Here is a 9,844-nt window from a genome sequence, read left to right as displayed (position 1 = left end):
AAAATAACTATTCCTTTTCTTGTAAAGAAATTTAAATAACTTTCTAGAATCATTTAAAAAATGCTTGATCTCGTCCTTGAGTTTGCCTTGTTTTATTAAAAAATTAATATAATTTCAGGAATACTTTACATGGTTTAATATTTTTTTAATAAATCTTAAACAAGTACCCAGTTTTTTATTATACAAAAGTTTATGTTGCTTAAACAAAAAAAGAAAATTTTTGATTTCAGTTCAAAATTAGATGGTGGGGCGAAAAGGTAAATGTATTTTTACATGTTGTTAAATTTCTTTTGTTTTTGATTTTTTGGGCTTATTTGTTTAAAAATGACTTATTTGACATTAGGGAAGTACTCTGTCAAAAAACAAGACCGTTTACGTAAAATAAACCAAAATTTTTTTTTTTTTTGAAAAATTTTTTTTTAACTTTATAACTGTTCTAAAGCTTTTGTGCAATAAACACAGATCTTTTATTAACTAAATAACTTGTTTATGAATACTTTAACTTATCTACTACTTAACACCTATCAGAAAATAGTTTTAGTAGGCTAGAAATAGAATTCAACATTTCGCCCCAGCATGGGGCGAAAAGTAAAAAAAACAAAATTTTCAAGAAAGGACAAAACATGTATTGTATGAGAAAATATCAGAAACTTTTTTATTGAAAGTTGTAGGGGACAAGTTGCCCTACAATATTGATATATAAATATTTGCATCTAAGCGGATTATATTGTCTAAAAAATATCATTTATGCAAAATTTAACTTTTCGCCCCAGTTTCCCCTACATTTTTACCCTACGAGGGTAAAATTTGTTGCGTGTTATTTTAACACAAATTCAGGTTAAAACAACACTTTTCATTTCCTGTGTAGTACTAACATGTAGTATTTACACAATTTTCGCAGATAGTGTACAATTAATTAAAATTGATTTAATAAATGGTAATAAATCATTTATCAGAGATCAAAATAAGTGAAACAATTTCAAAAAAAAATTTTATTTTTAAAGTAATTTGGTGTTGAAGTTCTGGATCATTTTATTTTCATGTGATTATTACTTTGAAACAAATAATGATAATAAAGTAATTTCTTTTAAATAAAGCTTAATATCTATACTTTAATGATAAAATAAAAAGATTGTTAAAAAATTAAAATCTAAAATTGTTATTAACAATTCTTATAAACAATTGCAAATTCAAAAATGTTCTGAATATTTTGGAAAAATTAAATTACCATGTATTGATGTGCAAAACTCTAAGTTAATTTAAAAAAATTTTCGCCTGTATTTTGGCAGAAAAATCTACACAATTTCTATAATATAGAAGGTTACTGATTTTTCTTTCTTTAAATGAATCCTTGGAGTTTTGCCATAATTTTTCAAGTGTCCGGTTTCATTTATTTTGGCCCTAATATAAGTAAAAATATAATAAACTGATGGAAAATATCTGTAGCGTTTTTACTTTGTAATTTCCATATTATGAACACAATTAGTTTTGTAGTATATATATATATAAATATTATTTCAATATTAAATATAAGAAAAACTCTAATAAAAATATAATATACACTACCAGTTAAAATTTAGAGACCATACCCATTTTCAGGAGAATGAAAAACATTTTAAAATGTATCATGTACGGAAACTAAAATTTTTGTATCTTTTAAGTTTTAAAAGATGTTTAAATTTTGAATTGATCAAGATCTTTTAGAAGTCATTTGATTAATATTTTATTTAGACATTTTTAAAAAATGATAATTTTCAATGTTTTACAAAAATTTTAATAACTTCTAAAATACTGAATGCTTTTTAATGATGTTATGCTTATTTTAAAGGTGATTTTCTCCAGAATGAGAATTTTGTATAGGCATTAACGTGTAATTTTTTTTAGAAAATTCATGTGTGTGTAAAAAATGTATATACTAAAGAACGACGTTGTAAATGAAAGAGAAATCAAAAACAAAGATGATTCATAAATGACAAAATTCCAATGTTGCTGATGGAAGGACTTGGGAAAATGTTTTTCGGGGCTGCATCCTGATTTCCAGTTGGACCTGTCAACCACGATTGGTGGATTATGTAATGAGCCAATTACCCAATAATCAGAGAGAGAGAGGGAGAGAGTTTGATGATTAAGAGGGGAGAGTCAAAATCAAGAAATTAGAATTTCTTTTAATTAATAGTTGAGTTTCCGACACGATAAAAGTCGGACTCACGAATAATCCGGATCGGGGAATTGATCACTCCCTAAAATCAATCTTTTTATATTTGTTAATACACTTTTTCCGTAGACCTTAGTCTATATGTTTTTTGTGCTCTCCTCTCAAATCTGAGATTATTGTGAAGTTGACCTTCATTGGACGATTGGGATTTAACCTTTCATCAAGGATTTGGACTGTCCCATCAATTTGGACTTTATCATCAATTTGGACTTCACCATTAATTTGGACTTTACCATTTATTTGGGACTTGATACCAACTGCCCGTTTTTGGTCTTCGTTGCAGCGGAGTCATCTTTGAATTTATAAATTGATATTTATTTTTTATATGTACTTTGTGTATGTGTGTGACGTATGTAAATGAATGTCGCGTATTTTAAAAGATTAGAAGATTTAGAAAGACGTATCGCAGTTATAGGAACTATAAAATTTTATTGTCTTAATCTATAAATAAATTATCAGATTATTTGTTATATTAAATTCAATTTATTTATAAAATGCCCCTGCAACATTCACCAACAAATCCCAATGCGTCACAACTAGAAAGTAGTATTTTACATTATTTTTAAAAACTTACCTATATCCTCCTGTAATGATTTTCTCTTTTATTTTATTAAACAGGGAAAATCATAAATTAAATTTAGTTCCTTATTTTCAATAATTTCCAATTTACTTGATTAAAAATTTAATATTCAATAAATAAATAAAAATAAAAAAGATTCCAAAAAAGATAAACCACACAATAAAAATAATTTGAGGTCAAACAAAAATCATATGCCAAATATGTAAATATAATTTCTCGAGGTTTATTTATATTGATAAATTATTAATTTTAGTGGTACCACTTAACAGTATTCAATATACACACATACACATTGATAAATTTCTTTAAAATACACAAGTACAATAAATAAAATAACTGCGAATAGATTAATACTTGATATAAAAAATGTCAAACATAGTTATAAATTAATACGCATAAATGCAATTCCATTAAAATAATGTCAAAATTATTTTGTCACATAAAGGATTATAATCGAATATAACAATTAGATCCAAGTCAAATCAGTACATTAATATAAGAAATGTTTAATACGAATCAAAAGATCATTAAAAATTTGTCAAAGAAAATGCTCCAGATCACTCACAATCAATTTGCTTAAACAGTACTTAGCTGAACGGAATTGGAGGAGTTGAGGCGTCGGTCCCTTCAATTTGGCGGGGGATCGTCGGTATGAAACTCTCGGACAATTGTCTGATTTCGAATTCTGTTTTATATTTTGGCCAATAATTTATCTCGAACTTAGCTTCAATTTTGCGATCAAATCCTCACGTCCAATTTCCATCCCCAAAGCAACTTCAAGATCCGCCCACAAAAATCGCCACACTAAATAATAATTTTACATTTTTCAGCAATTTTAACAAACAACTTCACAATTCGATAAAAAAATAAATACAAAAAATGAATTTACGAAACACTATTATTTTATATTTATGAAAAACAATGCATGAATTTTACCTCTCAGTGTCCTCGGCCGGCACTTTGACGCGTGGCGCGGATCGGTCCGTCGATCTGGAGCTACGATGACAAATTAAAAAGTCATACGCAAATTTTCCAGAATCAACGGCCGTTTTCCGAAAACCAGCGTCTCTCCCACCGACTTGAGGATCACGTGAGATACCCCTGCATGTTTTCTTTCCAAAATACATTGCCCTAAGGATGGAAACAAGCCGCGAGACTTCTTATTTAAATTTCTCCCTTTGCCATAGAGAAAAGACCGTCTCACTCCTTATCCTTACTTTAATCACAAAACTTTTTTCACTTCTGATCACTTATGATATTTTATATATATTTTTTTATTGTTTTGTAACTTTTCACTTTTTATCATTTCATATATGTGTACTTCCACATAAAGAGGGCCCATTTTGTTGGTTCTAGTTTCTGAGATAATCGCAATTTAGACATTTTGGAGCAAAATCTTAATTTTTTTTATTGTTAATCTACATGTTTTGACAAGTTGATTCATGTCGTTTTCATTAATTTATCGATAATTTAACTGTTTTATTTCATTGGTTCTTTAGAAAAAAGAAAAGGGCCCATTTTGTCGGTCATTTGCAAAAGTAATTCGTATTTTAAAATTAGTCAGAGAAGCAGGCGCAATGCGCCTACATCATAGGGTTTCGTGGCCTAAAATGACAAAAAAAAATAAATAAATAATAATTTATATAGAAATTTTTTTGTATTTAAGACTGTTATTTTTTTTATTACCATAGTAACGGTTGCCATGGCAACGGTTGTTATAGCATTACTATATCAACGGTTCCCACGGCAACGGTTGTTATGGCAACCATTATCATAGCAACGGTTGTTATTTCAACCATTAACATAGCAACGATTGTTATGACAATCATTAACATAGCAACGGTTGCCATGTCTTAAGTCTTAATAAGACTCAAGACATAAGACATAAAACTGAAAACATAAGACATAAGATTTAATACATAAGACATAAGACTTAAGACATACGACTTAAAACATAAGATTTAATACATAAGACTTAAGACATAAGACTTAATACATAAGACTGAAAACTTAAGTCTTAAAAACATCTTATACCGAAGTCTCGCTATAAGACTTAAGACTTAAAACTTAAGACGTCAGAACTACGGACGGACACCGAAGTCTCGATATAAGGGTTTTGGTCCTTGGCCACGAAACCCTAAAAATGGTGGTGTGAAAAATTTAAAACCTCTTGATTTTTCATCTTTAAGGTACCCTGGACTGTAAACAATTCTCATCTGAATAGCTTTCCAGAAGAACCAGAGATATTGATGTTAGAGTCTTTGTTTTGTAGTCATAGAAATGACAAATACGATATTTCGTGAAATTTTTCGTAATAGACTGTTAAAAAATTTTAAATAAGTTTAATTTCTATCCTTTCTCTTCAAATGACACAATAAAATTGCACCCAATGATTAACATTGTAAAAAATAGTTTATTAATAAAAAAACCTCTTTTTTAGAAAAGGGTCAATTTTGTCGAATTTTTGTATTTTTCAAAATAAAAATAAAAATACGTTTAAACTCGTAACGATTTTTATTTTCATTTAGAAATAAGACAACTTTTATATTATATAACTTCAATGGAAATTTGAAATTATTATTGTTTTAGAATTAAGTACTTTTCACACAATTAATAGAAAAGATGTATTTTCTTTACTATTAATCCACTCAACAATTAACGATTTATTAATTAATCTCGAATCATTAACCTACATTAAAAATAAGCAACCTAACTTCAATTGCGCGCAAGCTTCGTGATGTGGGCTTCCGCGTCTGACGAATGTCGTGTGCCCGCTTTGCACGCTTTAACTTGTTTATTTTGGAAGGTTTTCTTTCATAATTTTTTCAAATTTGGTTTGTATGTTTTTAACTAAAATTCATTGGGAATACTTGTTTATAATAAAATTAGTAATATATTATTTTATTTATATTTATTTATGTAATCTATTTTAAGTTTATTGTTTAATTGTTTTCAGTTGAATATTTCTTGCTTCCAGAAAAACAAGTTTTAACTAATTTTTTTGTATTATATAATTTAAACAAGTTGTAAATCCAGATGTTCATTACATGAACATTTTGCTTCCTCTTTACGATCAGCAAAAAATATTTGCTTTTTCGTGGAGGAAGCATTAACGGTAAATATATTTCATTTTTAAATAATTAATAATACAATTTGCCATTTATGAAATAAAGTTCATTCGTCCTAATAGAAAGAATAACATTTTCTTATACAGTAATATGAATCTAAATAAACAAAAAAAAGTGAATTTTTGAACTTTAATTGTAATTAATTCTATAATTTTCAATAGAATATATGGGCAATTCCACGTGAGATTTCAGTTGACCTCTTAAAATCGGCCAAAAATATTTTTTTTCTATTCTGTATTGAAAAAAAACAGATACATATTTTTTTATTATTTTTTTGGAGGCCAAATTTTTGAGTTATGAATTTTCAAAATTTTCGTTTTTTAAATGAAGATATATTTTTAATGTCAGATAACTCAAAAAATATTGCTTCTTTTCATTTTTTGACAAGAGAAAAAAAGTTTTGTTTTTCTCTCTACTTTTGAATAATCATAACAAAAAAAAATTTTTTTCATTTTTTATTAAAAAAATAAAAAAATTTTATAAACAAATTAATTTTTTTTAACTTTGGGTATGATAAATTTTTAATTTTCTTTTTCTAAAACATACCTGGAAATGATAACAAGGTTTTGCAAAAAGTTTCAGAGTGGGCCTGACAAATTTGATGGGTCCAAAAAAATAATTAAGCTCTCTGTGCAGGTCGCACGCACGTGGCACAATGGGACTTTTTTACAATTTATTATTAAAAATTGTTTAGAGCCTAAAAATTCAATAATAATCAAAATCCGATAAAATTTGTAGGCTCTAGACAATTTTTAATAATAAATTGTAAAAAAATCCCATTGTGCCACGTGCGTGCGACCTGCACGGACAGCTTAATTTTTTTTTTGGACCCATCAAACTTGTCAGGCCCACTCTGAAACTTTTTGCAAAACCTTCTTATCATTTCCAGGTATGTTTTAGAAAAAGAAAATTAAAAATTTATCATACCCAAAGTTAAAAAAAATTAATTTGTTTAAAAATTTTTTTTATTTTTTTAATAAAAAATGAAAAAAAAATTTTTTTGTTATGATTATTCAAAAGTAGAAAGAAAAACAAAATTTTTTTTCTCTTGTCAAAAAATGAAAAGAAGCAATATTTTTTGAGTTATCTGACATTAAAAATATAGCTACATTTAAAAAGCGAAAATTTTGAAAATTCATAACTCAAAAATTTCAAAAATTTCAAAAATTTTTACAAGGAAATATCGAATACTATTATTTTATTGAAATAACCATCGAAATTTCAAGCTGAATTACTAATAAAACAAATGACATTTAAGCTCTAATCAGATTATGCTTTCGACTAACTTGTAAAATATTTGCAAATAATATTTTTAAGAGCATTCTTTAATGCAACACAGCACTAAAACAAATAAGCTTGAAAGTTAAAAAACAGTAAACATATGTCACTAACATTAAACTACTGATATTAACAAAATTTTCTAATGACTTGATCATAAAAAAAGTCAAATATACTGAAATATTGTTTGATATTATTAAAAAAAATTTAAACTAAGAGGATATAATCATGTTCAATTAAATTTTACAAAGACTCAACTTATACAAAAAAATAATTTTAGAAAGGTTTACTTATAGTCATTGGTCATGCTAAAGAATGAAATTTAGATTTTCAAAGATTTCAATGTTTTTGAGATCCATGATATAATGTTTTTATTGTTTAATATTATTCATAATTAAAACTAAAATTAATTTCTGGATCAATTTTTTGGAAGATCCTACCACAGTATAATTTTTAAATACGAAATTTAATAATTGAAAATTTAAATAAAATACAGAGAAAATGTATAAAATTAGACAGGTGTACGAATTTGGTTACGCGACACTGCGTAAGGTTACATCTCAGGTGACTAGGTCAGTAGCAAGAAAACATTAAACGAAATACCTACGTAGACAATTAAGTTCTCATTCACTTTTATGTAATTTAAATAAAATATATATTTCTTATTATTCTTGCTCTCTAAAAATTATAGTCGACAAATTAAATAAGTATATTTTAACGAAATTAATAACTAAAACATACACAATGTCTACGCATAGAACAATAAAAGCTATCTCAGCATTTTTAATAAACTTCGAAATTAGGATACACAACTTTTTTTAAACATTAATTTGTGTCGAATAAATAATTTCAAATTAGCACAAAAATTGAATTAGAATTTCAAAAACTCTAGAATTCTATTTAAAATTTTAAAATAAAAAAAAAATGTTTACATATTACAACATTATTAAATACACATATTTATAAAAAAACAATTCCTCATAGAAAACAGAAAATAAGTTCTTATTTTGCATTTATCATAAGCAAATTCTTCGTATAAAATGAACCGTATACACTAAAAAAGGAATTTAAATAAAAGCAAATTTTTGTATTAAAAATAAAATCCTTCTAGAAAAAGAGAATTAAAAATTAAACCACTTAACAAGCTTTGAAAAATGGTTGGGTCTAAATACAGGAGACATAAACAAAACACCTTCACTAAAAATCGGTACTAAACAAATTTTTAATTAAAAGCAAAACTTGCATGGTTAAAATACTTATTCAACGTTATGTATAAAATCAAAAAAGCTCTAACATTGTTTTAAACAACAACTGTATATATTATCTTTATTAATATTAAAAAATTAACCAAATTTATGTTCGAATTGAAGTTAAAAAAACAGTACATAATATGTCTTCATATTGAATAATTATAATATTCATTGAAATATTTAATAATTACGTTTTATGGATGTTCTGATTAAAATATGCTAAATTGTAAATTAAAATATCCTTAAAATACTTCTAGAAAATGCAACTAATTTTCTTATAACACTTTAAAAACCATAAAACAGTAATATCAAAGAAAGAACACTCTACATTTCGAGCATAAATGAAACTGGCAAATAGCAGTTTGTAAATTGTTGATTTTGCTATAGACTACACGAAGAAAAATGGATTATTTAATTCTGATTATAGAAAATAAGATTATACTGAATTTATAATCTGATTAATAATCTTTAAAATCCATTATCCACCTTTCAGTGTTTTGTTATTATTATCACATTAAAAATATTTAAAATTATTTAAATAGAATTTTTACATCTCCTGCAATTTTAATTTTCCAGGTTTGTAAATTTCTCCAAAAGTCATTTTTATTAACTAAGTAAAAATAAAAAAATAAATAATAAAATATTATGTATATTTATATAATTAGCTTTTAATCATAATCATTTTTTTTATCTCTAATTAAAAAATTAGTTATTTTGATTAGGACTGGAAATTATTATTTTTAACCTGTCATTAAAAGCTTTTATTATTTACAAAACATTATTTTTGTTTCAAGTGATAAAAATAATAATTACATTTACTATTGTTTCCTTCAATATAATATTGAGGTTATATTTGTTTTCGATGACATAACATGAATAGAAGGATATATTTGACTCAATTTTAAGTTTATGTAAGTCAATTGACAAACATTTTTGTCAATATTTTGAGGTTAAGTTTGTTGGCGTACATTCGAACTTTGAAAGTTATCTATATGATTTGCGTACAATACTTTGACCTCACAATATTTAATCTAATATTGACGTAATATCCTTCTCTGTCTGAATTTAAACATATAATAATACTTTAAATTCATATCAACCATTATTGCAATGAAGTTAACATTTCAATTTTCAATTAAAATATACGTATATGTATATTAAATATAATTATTTTCTTGTTAGTTACAATCAGAGGGAAATTTCCCTACACCTGAAATTGAGATAATATTTGTCTCTTTATCAGGCTTCGGATCGACTTTAAAGGAGTAAAAAAGTCACTTTAATCGATTAAAAATAAAAAAAGTCATTTATTTAACTCAGTGTTGTGCCACAAAAATTTGAGTTTGTATTTCCTTGATTTTTCATTGATTCCTAAATTAAATTAGATATTCAA

Source organism: Leptopilina heterotoma, unplaced genomic scaffold (assembly GCF_015476425.1).
Source record: "Leptopilina heterotoma isolate Lh14 unplaced genomic scaffold, ASM1547642v1 Lhet_221, whole genome shotgun sequence".
In the NCBI taxonomy this organism is placed as follows: Eukaryota; Metazoa; Arthropoda; class Insecta; order Hymenoptera; family Figitidae; genus Leptopilina; species Leptopilina heterotoma.
This window is presented reverse-complemented; position numbering follows the sequence as displayed.